Genomic DNA, 20,133 nt, shown 5'->3' with positions numbered 1-20,133 from the left:
GCCGATCAAGTTGTGTGAGCTTCTAGCTTCCCATGAAGTTTTGAAGCATGGCAAAAGTAAAAATATGTTTTTTAAAAATAAGAAAAAAATAAATAAAATATAAAAGTTCAAATCACCCCCCTTTTGCTCCATTCAAAATAAAACAACAAAAAAATCAAATCTACACATATTTGGTATTGCCGTATTCATAATCACCCTATCTATGAATAAAAGAAAGGATTAACTTGATTGCTATACGGCATAGCGATAAAAAAAGTAAAAACGCCAGAATTACTTTTTTTGGTCGTGTCACATTGCATTAAAATTCAATAACGGCGATCAAAAGAACATATCTGCACCAAAATGGTGTCATTAAAAACATCAGCTTGGCAAGCAAAAAAATAAGCCCTCATCCAACCCAAGATCAAGAAAATGGAGACGCTACGGGTATCGGAAAATTTTTTTCACCGCTTAGATGAAAAATAACCTAGACTTCTTTGGTGTCTATGAACTCGTAATGACCTGGAGAATCACAATGACAGGTCAGTTTTAGCATGTAATAAACTGTTGTAAATTCTATTTTTGGGCTCCCTCTAGTGGTCACAAGCGGTACTGTGTAGTGTTGTCTTTCTGCAGGTTGGCTGCATCAGCTGGTTCGTTATCCTTGGTTGGTTTCCTATTTAGCTCACCTGGAGACTCAGTTCCTTGCCTGCTATCAATGTATTCAGTGCTCTTCAGATTCCTTGTGTCTACCTTGCTCCCAGTCTCTCCAAGACAAGCTAAGTTTTTGTTTGATCATTTTTTGATTATCAGTGTTCATTATGTTTTTAGTCCAGCTCGCTAAAATGTGATTTCCTCGCTTGCTGGTTGCTCTAGGGGACTGAGTTTCTCCCCCCACACCGTTAGTTGGTGTGGGGGTTCTTGAAATCTCAGAGTGGATATTTTGTAAGGGTTTTTTACTGACCGCATAGATTCCCTTTTCTATTTTCTGCTATCTAGTATTAGTGGGCCTCATTTGCTGAATCTGCTTTCACCCCTGTGTATGTGCCCTCCTCTTACCTCACCGTTATTATCTGTTGGGGGCTTCTATATCTTTGGGGATTATTTCTCTGGAGGCAAGAGAGGTCTTTTCTTTCTCTCTAGGGGTAGTTAGTTCCTCAGGCTGGCTCGAGACGTCTAGGATTTTTAGGCACGTTCACCGGCTACTTCTAGTGTTTTTGGATAGGTTCAGATTTGCGGTCAGTCCAGTTTGCCACCTCCCTAGAGCTTGTTCTATGTTTGTTACTTAGCTGGAGTATTTGTGATCCTCAACCACTAAGGATCATAACAATAAACCTAGCAAAAAAGCCAAACAAAAAACAAGTGTTGATTTCACTTTTTTTTGCACCGCACTTGGAATTTTTTTCTGTTTTTTAGTACACAACATGGTAAAATCAATGGTGTTGTTCAAAAGTAAAACTCGTCCCGCAAAAAATAAGCCCTCACATGGCCATATTGACGTAAAAATAAAAAAGCCCCGGGGGTTAAGGGGTTAAATACAATATATACACCAATTTTCAACATAGTAATTCTTACAATACAAGAATATGTGCTATAATATTTGTAATTATTGGGTCCATAGTGACTAATAACAACTGATCACAACACAGCATTTTATAACCTATAGATATATATGGTATGATGCATTTATATGTGACTAATGCACATTTTCGTATACAGTAACTGTGTGGCGGTGCGCCCTCCACGCAGGATAACGCCCTCTATTCAGAGACGTTTGGACCACAGGTTTGTTGTATTAAAATCAATCTGCATGCATGCAGCCTCCATTTGAGAAGCCATTGCTCTATTACATCCAGCCACATCACTATAAAATGGGCAGTCACTAGCCCACATGACAAAGGTACATGGCTGTTGTCACATGTCATCAAACCCCATCATCTTTTGAATTATGGGACCAATATTCTACAGCAACATAAGCATGAATACAGTATCAAGATGGCGTGGCACTGTGCTTCACTGATATTCTTCTTACTTCACTATGTGATTTTCTGTAAGTGTTGTCTTTCAATTGTATGATGTTTTAAATGCTATGTCATTCAATTTTATAGACTTTCTATGGTATCATTGGAGGGACCTGTGGGAGGTGTCGGAAGGAGTGGTCCAATGGTTCCCAGATTCAAAATGGCCCTGTGTACTGCATGTATGTTGGTTCATCTGCCTTTTTTGTGCTTGAAAAGAGCTGCATGAAGGAAGAAATGTTGCTTTTATGATGCATTTTGGATGAATAAAGGAATAGGATCATCTTTCTGTTGCCTTAGAAATGGTTTGTCTCTGAATTTGCTGGTAACTTGGTGGGAAGTTTCCCCAAGGAAGCACAGAGTCTGTGGAGTGGTGCAGAGGGAACAACCTTTAAGGACTCTTTAAGTCATGGTAGCTTTATATGGCTGATGTAATCTTCTGTAATAAATAAAATAAAATACAAGTGAGCATTTTGTTGGCCATTTGCGCAAATAAATTACAAATTGTTTGAATTTTCCTGGACTTGCAAAGTTCATAAATTTCGACAAGCATACAAAAAACATTGAATTGATTTGCACATCTATAATTAGCATACAACTAGAATACATGTCAGTAGAAAAGTGTTTTATCTGACAATTTGTACAATAAACTTGAATGTGATTTTATACAGTCGTGCTCATCGTTATTGGCACCCTTTCATTTTTTTCATAGACTTTACAATATCTTCAGAAATAAATGGAAATGTAACCAAGTTATATCCTCAGGAGTTTTTAATTAATGGTTCAAAGTAATAATACAATAACACATTGTTTTTCAACTTACATGTTGCAATTTCAAAGAAGAAACATAAAAAGCAGCATGTGTAGCAACAAAGGCTCCCCTAATTAATACCTGCTTGCACACCCTTTGGCATTGATGACAGCCTCCAAATGCTTCTTGTAGCCATCTGTAAGCTTCTTGCACTTCTCAACTGGTATTTTCTTCCACTCTTCCTTTGCAGTTTGTTCAAGCTCTCAAATGTTTGCAGGGTTATTTTTCTCAATGGCAGATTTCAGCTCACCACAAATATTTTCAATGGGATTGAGGTTAGAACTCATTGCTGGCCATTTTAAAACAGTCCAAATTTTCTTTTTCATACATTCCTGTTACTTTTGGATGTGTGCTTTGGCTCATTGTCTTGCTGGATGACCCATGATCTTCAAATCAAACCAAGTTTTCTTACGTGGGGTAGGACATTTCGCTCTAAAATCTCTTGATAATTATCTGATTTCATGATTCCTCTGATATGGTCAAGGTCTTCAGTACCAGATGCAAAAAAACAACCTACAACATTATGGATCCTCTCCACCATACTTAACTGTTGGTAGGGTGTTCTTTTCCTTATACACTTCATTGGGCTGTCAGTTAACAAACTGTAGCTTTGCATTGCCAAAAAGTTCTATTTTTGTTTCATCTGTCCACAGAACATTTTCAAAAAAGGATTGTGGTTTGTAAAGATGCTCCTTGGCAAAGATCCATCGTTCCTTTTAATGTCTTTTCGTCAGCAATGGTATCTTACTTGGCCTTTGCCCATAAAGCTTTGCTTAGTTTAGTGTGTGGCATATTTTACTTGTTGAAAGCATGAACTCAGACTGTCCCAGATTTGTCTTCAGGTCTTTGGATGTGTCACAATGTGCTTTTTTTCACCATTTGCACCAACCTTCGAAGACATCTCTTGTCATTTTTTCCTTTCCCCCATGTCCAGGGAGGTTCTTGAAGGTTTCCTGCTTTGGAAAACTTCTTAATAACATGCACACTGTTGAAACTGGGATACTGTCATGTCGGACGCTGTTCAGACCAGGTCGCTCGACAGACAGCGGAAATTCCGCTTTTGACCACTATGTGCTCATTGGCTTCGGGTAGATTTTATCTAGCTGGTCCGGGGTATATTTACCTGATGCTCGGATTGGAAGCTGAGCCATGCCCATTGCCTTTAAATAGTTCTCCTGAATATTGGGCGTCGCCGATTATAGCTTCTGTCTTGTGCGTTGTTATCTCGGTCTGGAGTGGTGAGCTAGTAGTTGGAGTATCGTTGCTGGTGGTGTATTTCCCTTTGTCTATTTACTCCTTCCTATATTTGTATTTATTTTGCCCTGCGCATTTATAGTGTATTCCTGAGTGACTGCGGCGTGGTGTATATTTTCTGTTATCCTTGTCTGTTCTAACTGTGGGTATTGGTGTATGATCTTTTCACTGGGTGGTGGGCGGTGGTTTCAGCCTAGGGTTGAAACAGGAGACAGGGCGAGGGTCGAGGCCTAGACATGCACACCATCAGTGTAAACTCTAGGTAGAGGGTCAGTCAGGATTTCCCTAGTCTGAGGGAAATTGCAGGGGCCCGGGTTATTAGCTCTTGCCCACCTAGTCTCCCCGTGACAGATACCAAGTCCTTTGGAGATGGCCTTTTACCATTTGGAAGTCTTGTGTTTGCTAATAATAGCAGTTCTGATGTTCTCAGACAGCTCATTTGTCTTTACCATTGTTACAACAGAACAGGGCCTACCATGTGACTTTTTAAAATACTGAAGTCATCATTCATTGGCTAATTCATATCACATGAGCATCGACAATTAATCACATGTGATGCTCAATTGGGATTTACCACAGGTGATGTGTTTCTATACTAATTTAATGTAAAAGGTGCCAATACCATTTTCACTTCAAGCTTTAGATTTTTCTATTTTTCACTCCCATTGTTTTTTGTTTTAAATTATTGTTTCTCATTTGCTTTTTTGTATTTAACATGCGTGCTTCATAAAAAAAAATGTTTCACTTGATTCATTTTTTTCAGGAGATATTCTACGTTTTGTACTTAAACTTTATTGGTGCCAATAACAATGAGCCATATTGTCGGTCAATAGAGGCAAAATATATGTACCTTAATATAATTTCGGATAGGCAATGTTATCATACATTCTTTGTACATTGGAGACATGCACAATATATCTTATCTAATTAGCAACTTTCATTGTAAATTATTGTAAATGCATGAATAAACTGTATATAATTATGATGGTGTGTATAGCAGAAATGATTAAAAAGTAAGAACTATTATGAAGTAGATGTTACGGGTGTGTAATGTCTTGATGTGACTCCTGGATGATCCAGGGTCAGAAGGCCACAATGTTTAATAGATCGCAGGTCTTCTTTAGGATCTGTTTGTTTTTTACCTTAAATTGGAGTGGATATGCTTTTGTTCGGTGCTGAAAATGTTAAGGACCTTTTCTCTTCCGGCTTTGAACTTGGAGCTTGAGTTTTGTGACCACTCCCATACTATATAAACCCACTGCTAGCTTAATTCCTTGCTGGTTATAGTACATCTATACTGTCCTCTTTGAAGGAGCCTTTATCTGGAGAAGCTGTGGTGTTTGTTCCTGTTGCAGTAGTGAAGTTTCCTGTTGTTGAAACTGAGTAGTGCTATTTGTTGCATCTTTTTCCCATTGTTTGTCTTAACTTACTAGTGTTGTCTTTTTATAGTAGTGGGACTAGTGTCTTGCTGGCCTGCGCACTAGACAGGGTAAGTTCAGAAACTGTGAGATCTTAGGAATGTAATCGCACACGTTTGGACGGATCTGTCTAGGGATGATACGGAGTGCAGTGATCAGACTCAGGTTTATGTTACGAGGTGACCTTTCTCCCTACCGCTGGGTTCTTCCTTGTACATATTCCCTGGTGTTCACTACGAGTTGCGCCATACACTGGGAGACCTCTCATCCCCAGCGACACAGTACACAAGTTTGAAAACAAAAATTATGATGTGTCTGGACAGGAAAAAAAAAGTTTATAAATGACATCTAGTAGCCTTTGAATACATATACTTTTAATTGGTTCTTAATATTATTTAAAATAAAATAGCAAATTATATATATAAGGTTATTTATTCTATTTGCATCAATATAGTATGCATGAAGTAGTGGGTCAATATATAGAATATTATGAAAAAGAAAGAATTTTAACTTTGCATTCATAGAGTGACATATATATTACACTACTTTACAATTTCCTCATTTTTTATTGCTGTCAAGCTACATTATTTCAATCAGAATTGGGATTGCTCCCATTCATTTTCTCTGTGGTTATACATAATAATGGCTGTATGGGTGTAGAAGTAGTTTCATATAGATCCTTGTCTATATGCATTCAACATAAAACATTATGTTCCTATTTAAGGAATACAATAAACCATTTAATCTAAAGTAAAAAAATATATATGGTATAAATAGTAGCTTTGTATTAGCCCTATGGAAAATCCATCAATTTCTGTTTTTACCTTTCTGTTTTTTCCTCTCCTCCAGGAGCTATAAAGACATTGCCAGACATGGGCTTGTTTTTGTGAGATGAGTTGTAGATTTCAATAACATTATTTAATTTACCATATGATGTACTAAAAACGGGAAAAAATACCAGTTTGGGTAAAATAGAGAAAAAAACAGTAATTCCTTAGTACAGATTATTTTCGTTTAGGTTTTAGGTGTTCATTGTGTGATAAAAGTCACTCACAGAAGATGTATGGGCTCCCCATTCTTCTGAATGTGGTCCATGTTCTGGTTTGGGTACCATTCTGGTGCCCAAACAGAACTTTTCCATGTGTTCGGTCAAACCCACCGGACTCGAACATCCATGGGTTCGCCCATCAATACTTTCTATTAATTAGCCATGAAGAAATACTCCTCAGAATAAAAGAGAGGATAGAAAAAGAACAGCAACTTACACATGTTCATCGCCACCCTGTGTGTGTTAGAGACTTTCAATGTCCCAGTTGAATGGTTATGCAGGAAAGAAGGAAGAAGAATAGGAGAAAGAACAGGTAGATATGGAGAAAATAGAGTAGGAACAGGCATACAATGAGGCCGATTGAGTAAAAATGTCACAGCAATTTGATGAAAGCATTAAGATTATAGCCATGCTTTGTTGTCTGCTACTATGATGGATAATCTTAAAATTCTCAAAATTATTCAGGCAAACATCAGTGCCAACATTCGTTCACCTATAGCTAATGGTATATGTCTTCTATACCCTTCTGCTGCCATCAGTGCTAATGGTCAATACTCAGTCACTCCCAGTCTACCATGTCGTCAATAGCGTAATACTCTTGTTAGCCCTTCACTGTCAGATACCTCAATGCCTGACTCATCATATTATACTACTTTGTGCCTTCATTATGCAAGGCCACACAAACTAAACATTTCATGGCTGCCTACTGTGTTTTGAAGTGCTATACTATGTTGCTGCTGCCAATGCTATCGCCAGTGTTCCTACACTTCCAGACAAACGTTTCCTTGCCTGCTTGTCATAGCTTTATAATGTGTGGCTTCTGAGGCTGCCACTGCCACTGGACAGTCATTGTAGCCACGCATTTACGAGCTGCCCTGAGTGTTCCAGAGTGCTATGCTATACTGTTGCTGGCTCTACTATGTTAGATATTTCCTTTTCTCACTGTCATATTTTATACTTTGTGACTTCTGCTGCTGCCATTGCCACTGCACAGCCATGCCAGTCACACATCTCTTGGCTGCTCACTGTATTTTATAGCTATAATGTACTGCTCCTGAGAAATGTAATCTCATGAGCATGCAAAACTGTTTATTTACTAGGTGCTCATTTTTTAATGGCTTGCTGATGTTCTTTGCCTAACTTTGAAACTATCTGTCCTGTTCCTACACCCTAAAACAAGGGATACATTTTGCCTTCTTGATAAAAAAAATTTAATTGTCCAATTATTTTGATAATAACAAACACATTTTTGGATGCCTCAAAATGCATACTTTTCTTACTCTTAGGCCTCGCTCCCACCTGAGTGTAAAATCGGCAAGTGCAATGCTGGAAAAGGTCACCTTGCACTCGCACCAATGCTATTCAATGAGTCAGTGGTCATCTGCGATATTTTTCCTCATCTGAAGTTGGGCTAAGGAAAAAATAGCAGCATGCTGCAATTGACTGCATATATCAGACAAGACAAGCCAATGCAAGTCAAAGGGTAAGAGAAAAAAAATGGAATGCACACGGACCATGCATATGATTGCAAGTAAAAAATCAACTGGATATTTATTCATCCCCTGATTGGAAGTCATTAAACAGGGAAATGTTTTAAAAGGCACCAATCAGGCACCAACTGCCATTCATATCCACACCTACACGGAGAGCAGGTGGATGTCCAGAGCCATCAATGCGGAAATGCTCCTGGTCCTTGTGCAGGAGAGATCAGAGCTGTGGGAAGTGTAGGACAAAAGGCCCAACAGTAACCAATTTTCAGCTGCATGCAAATGTGACATTTTCATCAATCACAAATTTATATAACAATGATATGGATAGATTTTTAAATGAATAAGATGCAGCTTTTGTCTGCATATAGTGATTCAAGTATATTGTGCCAAGTACTGCTCATATAATAGAGTTGTGGTCAGTTTTGCACAGGGACCCACCGTATGATTCTCCTGTGGGTCAGTCCAAGCCTGCCTGTGGACCAGAGACCCAGGATATTTGGACATAGCCAAAATGGACGCATCCTGAATCTACATTTGCCGCCAGCTCTACCCAACTTATGAGGACAGCAGACTTGAGGTTCAATTAGGAATTAGTAAGTTTGCCTTTATTTTTGAAAGCAGGTTATGTCTCCAGTATGAATGTAGTATTTAATATTTTATTGTTTCACAAATGTACAAAATCATAAATGCCTTCAAATGCCATCTGTCATTTCCAACACATGCACAACGTGATATTGTAAATATAACAACATTTTTGGCAACCACAGTTTTAAATATGTATTTAATGTAGCAATATGCATTTTGTTTTAAGATGTTTTGCCTATAATATAATTTTTAGTAATGTCACAGCAAGGTATGTGTGTTCTCAATGTAAACACAGTGGACTTAGCATATTTTTTTTAATGAAGATTATGCATTCCACTAATCGCCTGACCCTGGTGAGGTGGTAATTGCTTTTACAGCATGGCAGGGAAGAAGCTGTATGACATAGCGGGACAGCTGAAAAGCCTCATCACCAACCATTACTTAAGGAACAGATGTTCCTCCATATCCAGGCAGCATCCGTGTACTAGATACACCCAGTTGGTAATTTCTAGGCCGCCGACCCATTAAAGAAGAGTTAGAAAATTTGTGAATCTCCAATTCTTCCATATGTCTTAATATCTACAATTCTAAACAGGCAGTTGCTGTCAACCAGAGCTAACAAAGCCACTGAAAATACCGCTTATATTTGTAGAATTGGGATCTTGAGTTCTTAATTAGAATACAGTTAGGTCCATATATATTTGGACAGAGACAACATTATTCTAATTTTGGTTCTAGACATTACCACAATAAATTTTAAACAAAACGATTCAGATACAGTTGAAGTTCAGACTTTCAGCTTTCATTTGAGGGTATCCACATTAAAATTGGATGAAGGGTTTAGGAGTTTCAGCTCCTTAATATGTGCCACCCTGTTTTTAAAGGGACCAAAAGTAATTGGACAGATTAAATAATTGTAAATAAAATGTTCATTTCTAGTACTTGGTTGAAAATCCTTTGTTGGCAATGACTGCCTGAAGTCTTGAACTCATGGACATCACCAGATGCTGTGTTTCCTCCTTTTTGATGCTCTGCCAGGCCTTCACTGCAGTGGTTTTCAGTTGCTGTTTGTTTGTGGGCCTTTCTGTCTGAAGTTTAGTCTATAACAAGTGAAATGCATGCTCAATTTGGTTGAGATCAGGTGACTGACTTGGCCATTCAAGAATATTCCACTTCTTTGCTTTAATAAACTCCTGGGTTGCTTTGGCATTAGGTTTTGGATCATTGTCCATCTGTAGTATGAAACGACAACCAACCAGTTTGGCTGCATTTGGCTGGATCTGAGCACACAGTATGGCGGCTCTGAATACCTCAGAATTCATTCGGCTGCTTCTGTCCTGTGTCACATCATCAATAAACACTAGTGACCCAGTGCCACTGGCAGCCATGCATGCCCAAGCCATCACACTGCCTCCGCAGTGTTTTACAGATGATGTGGTATGCTTTGGATCATGAGCTGTACCACGCCTTCGCCATACTTTTCTCTTTCCATCATTCTGGTAGAGGTTGATCTTGGTTTCATCTGTCCAAAGAATGTTCTTCCAGAACTGTGCTGGCTTTTTTAGATGTTTTTTAGCAAAGTCCAGTATAGCCTTTTTATTCTTGATGCTTATGAGTGGCTTGCACCATGCAGTGAACCCTCTGTATTTACTTTCATGCAGTCTTCTCTTTATGGTAGATTTGGATATTGATACGCCGACCTCCTGGAGAGTGTTGTTCACTTGGTTGGCTGTTGTGAAGGGGTTTCTCTTCACCATGGAGATTATTCTGCGATCATCCACCGCTGTTGTCTTCCGTGGGCACCCAGGTCTTTTTGCATTGATGAGTTCACCAGTGCTTTCTTTCTTTCTCAGGATGTACCAAACTGTAGATTTTGCCACTCCTAATATTGTAGCAATTTTTCAGATGGGTTTTTTCTGTTTTCGCAGCTTAAGGATGGCTTGTTTCACCTGCATGGAGAGCTCCTTTGACCGCATGTTTACTTCACAGCAAAACCTTCCAAATCCAAGCACCACACCTCAAATAAACTCCAGGCCTTTTATCTGCTTAATTCAGAATGACATAATGAAGGGATTGCCCACAACTGTCCATGAAATAGCCTTAGAGTCAATTGTCCAATTACTTTTGGTCCCTTTAAAAACAGGGTGGCACATGTTAAGGAGTGGAAGCTCCTAAACCCTTCATCCAATTTTAATGTGGATACCCTCAAATGAAAGCTGAAAGTCTGAACTTCAACTGCATCTGAATTGTTTTGTTTAAAATTCATTGTGGTAATGTCTATAACTAAAATTAGAAAAAGGTTGTCTCTGTCCAAATATATATGGACCTAACTGTACGCTTCTCGTCCACAGCTCCAAAGCAGTTTGGAAATTTGCAGACCTCATAAATGCCCTTGGATATTTTAAGCCAGTCACTGGTGGTTTGCTCGAACCCAGATTTGGATGCATGTGTGATACACAATTGTGCATATTGTTGAATTCCTCAGGATGAATTTGAGGTGCTGCATATGATAAACCAGTTGAGAGGAAACTATCTAAAAGGTAAAGGGTAAAAAACAGTTAACAATATATTTCTAGATTTGTACAAATAACAACCAAAGAGACAAAAACACAAAATAGACACAAAATAAATAAGTCATGATCACTTGACGCAGGGTCAGCAGTAGACACTCTTCTGCAGCAACACATTTGCGGAACCCGGTGTTCTGAAATGTGATCCCTGGACATAGCTCCTCCAGAAGGACATCAAAGGTTTGCAGGCACATTCTTCAATATGCAAAAAATGTCTCAGGGTGCTGGAGTAAGTCAATATAGATACATGCAAAATACCCTCTGATCTGACACTGGCACACCCATACTGGTCCGAATGATTGGGTACCTTCCCCCATATTCTCTGGATAGAACCCAGTTAATTAGCACTTGCTTACTCCGGTTGAAGCTTAAATTGTCAGCTGCCATTTATGCAGGTTATCTCAATTACCAAAATATGAGTCATGAGGAGAAAAATGGGGATGTATCACATATTAGGGCTGTGCTCCCAGCTTTTAATGCCCTGCTGCAAGTTGCTCTTATAGGATTACCAATCAATCAGGCCGTTGGCTATTATTGTGGGAAATTTGGAATATATGTTGAAAAAACACATTGCATGCGGATTACATATGTATGTCATATGCAGATGATACGGATGCTAATGGAGAAAAACAGCACACACAAGAATGACATATGGAATGACAATTATGCAAATTGTCGCTTCAGAGAAGACGAGAACTAGATCTCAAGTACCACCTATTGGAAGTAGCAATCCTACAAGTCAATGTTAACCCTTTAACTAGCCTAATCACATGATGTAGGACAACAGCCAAACCAGAATCTCAATTTGCAGACACTGTGTTTCGGGGTACTGCCCCTCGTCAGGGCAAAGTGGAGATCTGCTTTGGCTGGGTGAAAGGCACCGATATCCAAGAAGTATTGTTTCTCCTTGTGGAGATTGACATGCTAAGCATGCTGAGATGAGAAGACTTAAAGTCGCAATGTGCCTCTGGGAAATATGCTAATTATGCAAATTATCTCTTCAGAGAGGAAGATAACTAGAACTCTGGTGCCACCTATTAGAAGTACCAATCCTACAAGTCAATGCTAACCCTTTAACTAGCCTAGTCACATGACTTAGGACAACAGCCAATTCAGAATCTCAATTTGCAAACACTGTGTTTTGGGGTACTGCCCCTCATCAGTGCAAAGTGAAGATTTGGTTTGGCTGGGTGAGAGGCATCCGACCTATTTCCAAGAAGTATAATTTCTCCTAGTGGAGATTGACATGCTAAGCATGCCGAGATGAGGAATGACTTACGCAGTACATATACATGAAACTTGACCAACTTTTCAGCATTAGAATTGGAGCACTGAGTGGGAGTGAGGCCTTAGGGCTCACACTCATCATTGTAAATAAAATTAGCCGATGTTGTTTCTGAAAAGTAGGACGGGAGTCATGTGAGTGCCATGAGAGTGCAATGCTATTTTCCTCACCTATCATCCATATGACATGCGTATGCAATCCGTATGCAATGCGTTTTTAACATCAGCTTTTGCAAACAGTAATTCTCTGTTATTTCAAGCCAGTTTGCTAACTAATAAAACTATCTTTGATGCAGATATAGATAGATCATAGAGAGATAGAGATACAGAGAGATTAATAGATATACAAAAAACCTGACCAGCACCTCCTAAGTGTGAATAGCTGCAAGCTGTAGTGACTGGAAAATATATATAAAAATCAAAGCAGCACACTGTGAATGCCAAGACATATAGTGTCAAGGGAAATAACAACTTCCAACCACATTGTCCCTCAGCAAGATGTATTTTCAAAAATTGTCCTGCAGGTGTTCTCAACCAATTCTACTTGCCCAAATTGTAGGTTTGCATCCCAGGAGAGACATGTTTATCCACTATTGTAGGCTTTTTAACCTGAAAGTGGTTGGTACAGTGAGACAGCCTAGGGTTATGAGAGGACCCGTCAGAGAAGTGTCACCTTGATGTGGTTAATAAGCACATATGAATTGGTTATGCGCTAAGAACCTTTGCTTTTTTTTGTAAGTACATCTTGCTGAGGGACAATACTGTTGGGAGTTATTTTTTCCATTGACACTATATGTCTTGGCATTCACAGAGTGCTGCTGTGTTTTTTTAATACATTTTTATACATACAGTAGATAGATAAAAAAGAAAAAAGGAGGAAGCACTCCAATAAATGATGAAAAACATGGACTTTATTAGCCCATATGGCGTTGCAACGTTTTGGATGGGACCAGCCTTTCTCAGGCCTTCCTCAAGAGCTGATGAATCCCAGTCACCTTGCTGATGTCAACACTTTCATCATTCTGATAAATTAAGAGCATCACTTCAGCACTGTAAAATAAATGCTGGAGTGGTGTCTTAAATAGGCTATTGGTTACCATCAGTTACAATATATTTTACCCTGGCCAGATAGGTTGAAGTCAATTGAATATTAACCCTTTTGTGGCAGCCAATTTGGTGCTAAATGACCAATCTAATTTTTACAATTCTGACCACTTTCACTTTATGAACTTATAGCTCTAGAACGCTTCAATGCATCCCACTGACTCTGAGATAGTTTTTTCGTGACACATTGTACTTCATGTTAGTGGTAAAATTTCTACTACATAATTTGCATTTATTTATGAACAAAAATGGAAATTTGGCAAACATTTAGAACATTTTGCAATTTTCAAAATTTAATTTTTGTACCCTTAAATCAAAGAGTGGTGTCACACAAAATAGTTAATAAATAACATTTCCCACATGTCAACTTTACATTAGCGCAATTTTGGAAACATAATTTTGTTTGTTAGGATATTTTAAGGGTTAAAACTTGACCAGCAATTTCTCATTTTTCCTACAAAATTTACAAAACCATTTCTTTTAGGGACCACCTCACATTTGAAATGAGTTTGTGGGGGTAATATAACAGAAAATACCAAAATGTGATACCTTTCTAAAACTGCACCCCTTCAAGGTGCGCAAAACTACATTCAAGAAGTTTATTAACCCTTCAAGTGCTTCACGAGAACTAAAGCAATGTGGAAGGGAAAAATGAACATTTTATTTTTTTCACAAAAAATTTACTTTGGAAACAATTTTTTTTTTATTTTTGTGAAGTAATCAGGAGAAAATGAACCCCAAAATTAGTCATGCAATTTCTCCTGAGTACGCGGATACTCTGTATGTGGGGGAAAGCCACTGTTTGGATGCATGGCAGGGCTCAGGGGGGAGGGATCACTGTTTGACTTTTTGAATGCAAAATTGGCTGTAATTAATGGTGGGTGCCATGTCGCATTGGGGAGACCCCCTGATGTACCTAAACAGTGGAACCCCCAATTCTAACTCCAACCCTTATCCCAACTCACCCCTAACCCTAATCCCAACCCTAACCAAAATCCTAACACACCCCCAACCCTAACACACGCCTAACCTCAAACCTAACCCCAGCCCCAACCCTAACTATAGCCCCAAAACTAAACCTAGCCCAACCCTAAAACTAGCCCCAATCCTAACCCTAGCCCCAACCCTAACCTCAGCCCAACCCTAACCGTACCCCAACCCTAACCCTAGCCCCAAACCTAACCCTAGCCCAACCCTACCCCTAGCCCAACTCTAACCCTAGATCTAGCCCCAACCCTAACCCCAACCTTAACCCTAACTCTAACACTAGCCCAACCCTAACCCTAATGGAAAAATGGAAATAAATACATGTTAGGGCTGGAGGAACGCACCGAGTAGCCCAGGGTCCACCGTGCAGGAGTGGAACCTGCTGCTAGTTATACCACTATATGGTGGTACTACACCAGAATAGACATGGGTTCCATCACCTGGTCTGTATAGGAGCGAACTCTGTTGCTTCACAGAGTCACAGGGAATAAAGGTAACGCTGTGCCCTGTTAGCAGTCACAGGGTGCAGCAAATGGATACTAGTGGGATCCCTGTAATTCACCCCCACTATGCTGGTAATTGATCCTGCTCTGACCCTCGGTGGCTTTTGAGCCTGAGGATGCTGGAGGATTCCTTGAGTCAAATGCTGGGATCAAGCGGGAGTTCCAACCCTACACTGATGGATTGTCAGGAGAAACAGAGTGTGTACAGCACTGCACTGGCAGTCACTGCTGGTTAGACGCAGTATAGATTGTTCCAGGTGCTAGACAGCTCCAACATTCGCAAACATTCATAAACTCTAGGGATGGGAATGATTCAGAGCTTTCACCAGAACAGGCATAGATCCACACACACATAATTACTGATTTATACTAGCGCATGGCTGTGCGGCCATGCAAACCTTTTATAGGGGAAGCTCTCCGGGACCTTCCTAGTGGTCCAATAGGAGCTGCTACAGGACCTGAGCATGTGACCCCCGACCTTCAATGAGAGGTCATCCCTTGGGCATGCTCAGTAGATGAAAAGCAGGACTTAGTCCCAGGAGCATCTGCTCGCCGCTGATCAGTGCTGGTTACAATGGCAGAGCCTGGAAGATCAGCAGTAATTAAGCGCACAGTATCTGCCTGAGCCAGACACTGGGACCGACGTTTCTGCTCAGCAGGCTTCACTGCGTCTGGAGAAGAATCGGAGACCGCAGCAGAAGTAGTTTGAGACTCCCCCTGTGCAGCGGCGGGAACTCTACATCTAACATTACTTCCTCCTAGGGTCCCCACTGCTTGGGCCTTGCTACGCTCGAAGGCAGCAATGAGCTTCAGAGCCCAAATATGGTCAACAGGCTCCCAGGACCTGTCCTCTGGGCCATGACCCTTCCAATCCACCAAATAGAATCTTTTGCCACCTTACACCCCATGATGGCATTCACCTCATAAATCATCTGTAGACTAACCTGATGTCACGGCAGATGACTCGGAAAACCGGGACATATGAACGGGCTTTAAGAGGGACACATAAAAGGTGTCGGTGATGCCTAGGCGTGGAGGAAGGGCCAGACAGTAGACCACAGCGTTAACCTGTTCTGGGCCCTTGAAGGGACCCAAGTAGCGAAGTGCAAACTTAGTGGACTCAACTCGCAGCCTGATGTTATGGGCAGAGAGCCACACTAAATCGCCAGGAGCAATGGTTGGAGTAGGGCGCCAAGGTGCATCGGTGGAGACCCTCATTCTCTCCTTGGAGGCCCAGATGGCATCCTGTGTGCAGTTCCAAATGTCACGTGCCTCCGCAGCCCAGTCTGCCACCCTGGACTCGATGGAAGACACGGGCATTGGCACAGGAACCCGCAGATGCTGGCGTAATTAAGGAGGAATGGGGTCTGCCCAGTGGAGTCGGCTACGGCGTTGTTCAGCACAAACTCCGCCCATGGTTACAGAGATGCCCAGTCATACTGCCTGGCTGAGACAAAACATCGCAGATATGTGACCAGGGTCTGGTTGGCCCTCACTACCAACCCATTCATCTCGGGATGATATGCTGAAGAGAGATTCAGCTCGATGCTGAGAAGATGACAAAGCTCTCTCCAGAACTGAGACGCAAACTGGGGACCCCGGTAACTGACAATTTTGTCAGGCATATCGTGTAGGCGGAAAACATGCTTGATAAAAACGCTGCTAAGGCTCGTGCAGAAGGTAGCCGTGGAAGCAGCACCAAGTGCAACATTTTGGAAAAATGGTCAGTGACTACCCAAATAATGGTGCAGCTATGGGACATGGGTAAGGAGAGAGCGTCGGCATGAATTTTCTTCTCCCCAGAGAGAAAATGGAGGGTGAAATGGAAGCATGACAAGAACAGGGACCATCTAGCCTGGTGAGAATGTAGCCGCTGGGCAGTGTGTATATACACACAATTTTTGTGGTCGGTGTAAACTTGGAAGGGAAAGCGAGCCCCCTCTGGGAGGTGACTCCACTCCGAGAAAGCCAACTTCATGGCTAGCAACTCCCTGTCCACGATGGAATAATGCCTCTCTGCTGGTGTTAAGGTCTTGGAGAAGAAGAAGCAAGGATGCTTCCCACCTTGAGCATCCTTCTGGAAGAGAACTGCTCCAGCACTGATGGAAGAGGCATCCACCTCCATGATAAATGGTTTACCAACATCGGGGCGATGTAAAATGTTAGCGTTAGCGAAGTGTGACTTAATAGAGAGAAAGGTCTTGGAAGCCTCCTCCGACCACAATTTGGGATTTGCTCCCTTCTTGGTGAGGGCAACCAAGGGAGCTACCAAAGTTGAGAAGTGGGGAATGAACTGGCAATAATGATTCATAAACCCCATAAAGTGCTGCACCGCTTTAAGAGAATGGGGCTCCTGTCAGTCCATCACAGCCTGAAGCTTGGCAGGATCCATGGCCAATCTCCGGGTGGAAAAGATATAGCCCAAGAAAGGCAAGGACTCCTGCTCAAACATACACTTCACCAACTTGGTATAGAGGGAGTTTGCCCATAGGAGGTGTGTCTAGTGTACCTCCTCCTACAACCACTAGAAGCTGGCTTTTTCCTGACCGCTGGGGACATTTCCTAGCATAATGTCCAGACTGCTGGCATATAGGACAGACCTTGGGTGCACAAGTGGTCTGGGACTTATACCCCGCCCGTGACACCTCCATGGCCTCAGGTGGCTCAGATGCCTGGACTGGAAATTCCAGAGATTTGATGAAGGTGGGAGCCAGGCGAGATCTCTGCCTACACTGGGCTTGCTCCAACCTTCACTCATTAAAATGAATGTCGATGCAGGTAGATATTGCTATTAGCTTCTCCAAAGTGGCAGGAATCTCCCTAGTGACCAAGGCGTCCTTCACATGGTCAGCCAGTCCCCTCCAGAACACTGGGATAAGGGCTTTATCTGACCAGTCCAGCTCAGATGCCAATGTCCGGAAGTGGATATCAAAATGACTGACCCTGTATCAATGCCAGCAGTTGGAGCACCGAATCATGGGTGACACGAGGTACCATAAAGATCTGTTTCAGAGTGTTCAGAAACCTTGGAGCACTCTGCATCACATGATCATCACGCTCTCACAACGGCGTTGCCCACTCCAATGCCCTGCCCGACAGAAGAGATATAATAAATCCCACTTTAGCCCGTTCCATGGGAAAACATGCAGCCAGGAGCTCAAGATCTATGGCACACTGTCTCTCGAATCCCCGACACAGCTTACTGTCACCAGCAAACTTATCCAACAACGGGAGACAGGATAATGTTGGAGCAGGGGTGGCTGCGGACAAACTGACTGCAGCCACGCTAACAGCCTGAACAGCTACTGCGGTAACATCCACAGCTGAGGTTGTACGCTCGCCATTACTAGCCAGACCCTGGCGCTAGTATACTGTTAGGGCTGGCGGAACGCATCGAGTAAATATAATGATAGTAAGGGTGCGTTTGCAGCTCAGGGTCCAACGTGCAGGAGTGGAAGCTGCTGCTAGTTAATGGCGGCACTATATGGCGGTACTATGCCAGAATAGACACAGGTACCTTCACCCGGTCTGCATAGGAGCGAACTCTGTTGCTTCTCAGAATTGCAGGGAATTAAAGTAATGCTGTTCCCTGTTAGCTGTCACAGGGTGCAGCAAAAGGATAATAGTGGTGCTGGTGATTGATCCCGCTCTGACCCTTGGTGGCTTTTGAGTCCACGCCTGAGGACGCCCTGAGTCAGATTCTGGGATCAAGCGGAAGTTGCCAACCTACTCTGACGGATTGTCAGGAGAAACTGGAGATAGCCGCACAGAGTGCGTACAGCACCGCACTGGTGGTCATTGCTGGTTAGACACAGTATATATTGTGTCTGGTGCTGGATGGCACTATCTGGCGCTAGACAGCTCCAACATTCGCGAACATTCATCAACTCTAGGAATGGGAATGGTTCGGAGCTTTCACCAGAACAGGCATACATCCACACACACACAATTACTGATTTATACTAGCACGTGGCTGTGGGGCCATGCAAACCTTTTATAGAGGAAGCTCTTTGGGACCTTCCTAGTGGTCCAATAGGAGCTGCTACAGGACCTGAGCATGTGATGCTCGACCTCCAATGAGACTTCGTCCCTTGGACATGCTCAGTAGAGGAAAAGCAGGACTTAGTCCCAGGAGAGTCTGCTCTCCACTGATCAGTGCTGATTACAATGGATGAGCCTGTAAGATCAGCAGTAACCAAGCGCACAGTATCTGCCTGAGCCAGATGCTTGGACCGACGAGAAATTAAGAGAAGTTAACGATTTTGAATTTCAACAGATCTGCTCATAAGCCCAACACTGGTACCGTTACCATCTTACCATTGAGGAATTTCCTAGACTATCCTGATCAAACACATTTGTGTGAAACAAGTTTGGCTAAGGTGGGCATCTTGGTCTTCTGTTACATGCCTGTTTCACTTTTTTCTCTTAAGTTGATGCACTTTATTTTTGTTATTTTCATTATTCCATAGGTTTGGGTATGCCATACCATTTATTATTAACAAATGAGGCATTTATTGCTAGCATTTATTTGTTCTTGCAAACACATTCACACAATTCATAATATCATGCTAGTCATGCTACAACTTCACATGTATTTAAATCAGCAAGTAGCATGAAGCCCAGTACTATATACTAGCTGATCAAATTTGCCTCACTGTGTAAAGTCTAGAGTTGCTTTTTCATAGAAACATTGAATCTGACCTTTGCTTTTGTGAAAGTCCTAAATCACATAAACTAGATATTGCTCAAATCTGAGAACAAGTTAATTTCATTCTATTCCCTCCACTGTGATATATAGAAGTTTTCATGCCAAAGAACTAAGGGAGGATAAAAATGAAGGCATTTGCTAGTAGAGGCATGTGCACCCTTATTAAATTAAGAGTGATAAAAAAAAAAGCTGCAAAAATGAAAAAAATATAATAATGTTCAAAAAAACTCAGCAGGTGAAATGAGAAAATAGAAGTTATCACTTTACTGTGAAAATTTACAGACTTGGATAAAACATTTTCATCAATATTTTTAGTAATTCTATGTGCTTCTGTTTAGCATAGTAAATAATATTTTCTCGTAGTAAAATTTTAA

This window comes from Ranitomeya variabilis, chromosome 6 (assembly GCF_051348905.1).
Source record: "Ranitomeya variabilis isolate aRanVar5 chromosome 6, aRanVar5.hap1, whole genome shotgun sequence".
Taxonomy (NCBI): Eukaryota; Metazoa; Chordata; class Amphibia; order Anura; family Dendrobatidae; genus Ranitomeya; species Ranitomeya variabilis.
Note: the sequence above shows the minus strand (reverse complement) of the source record.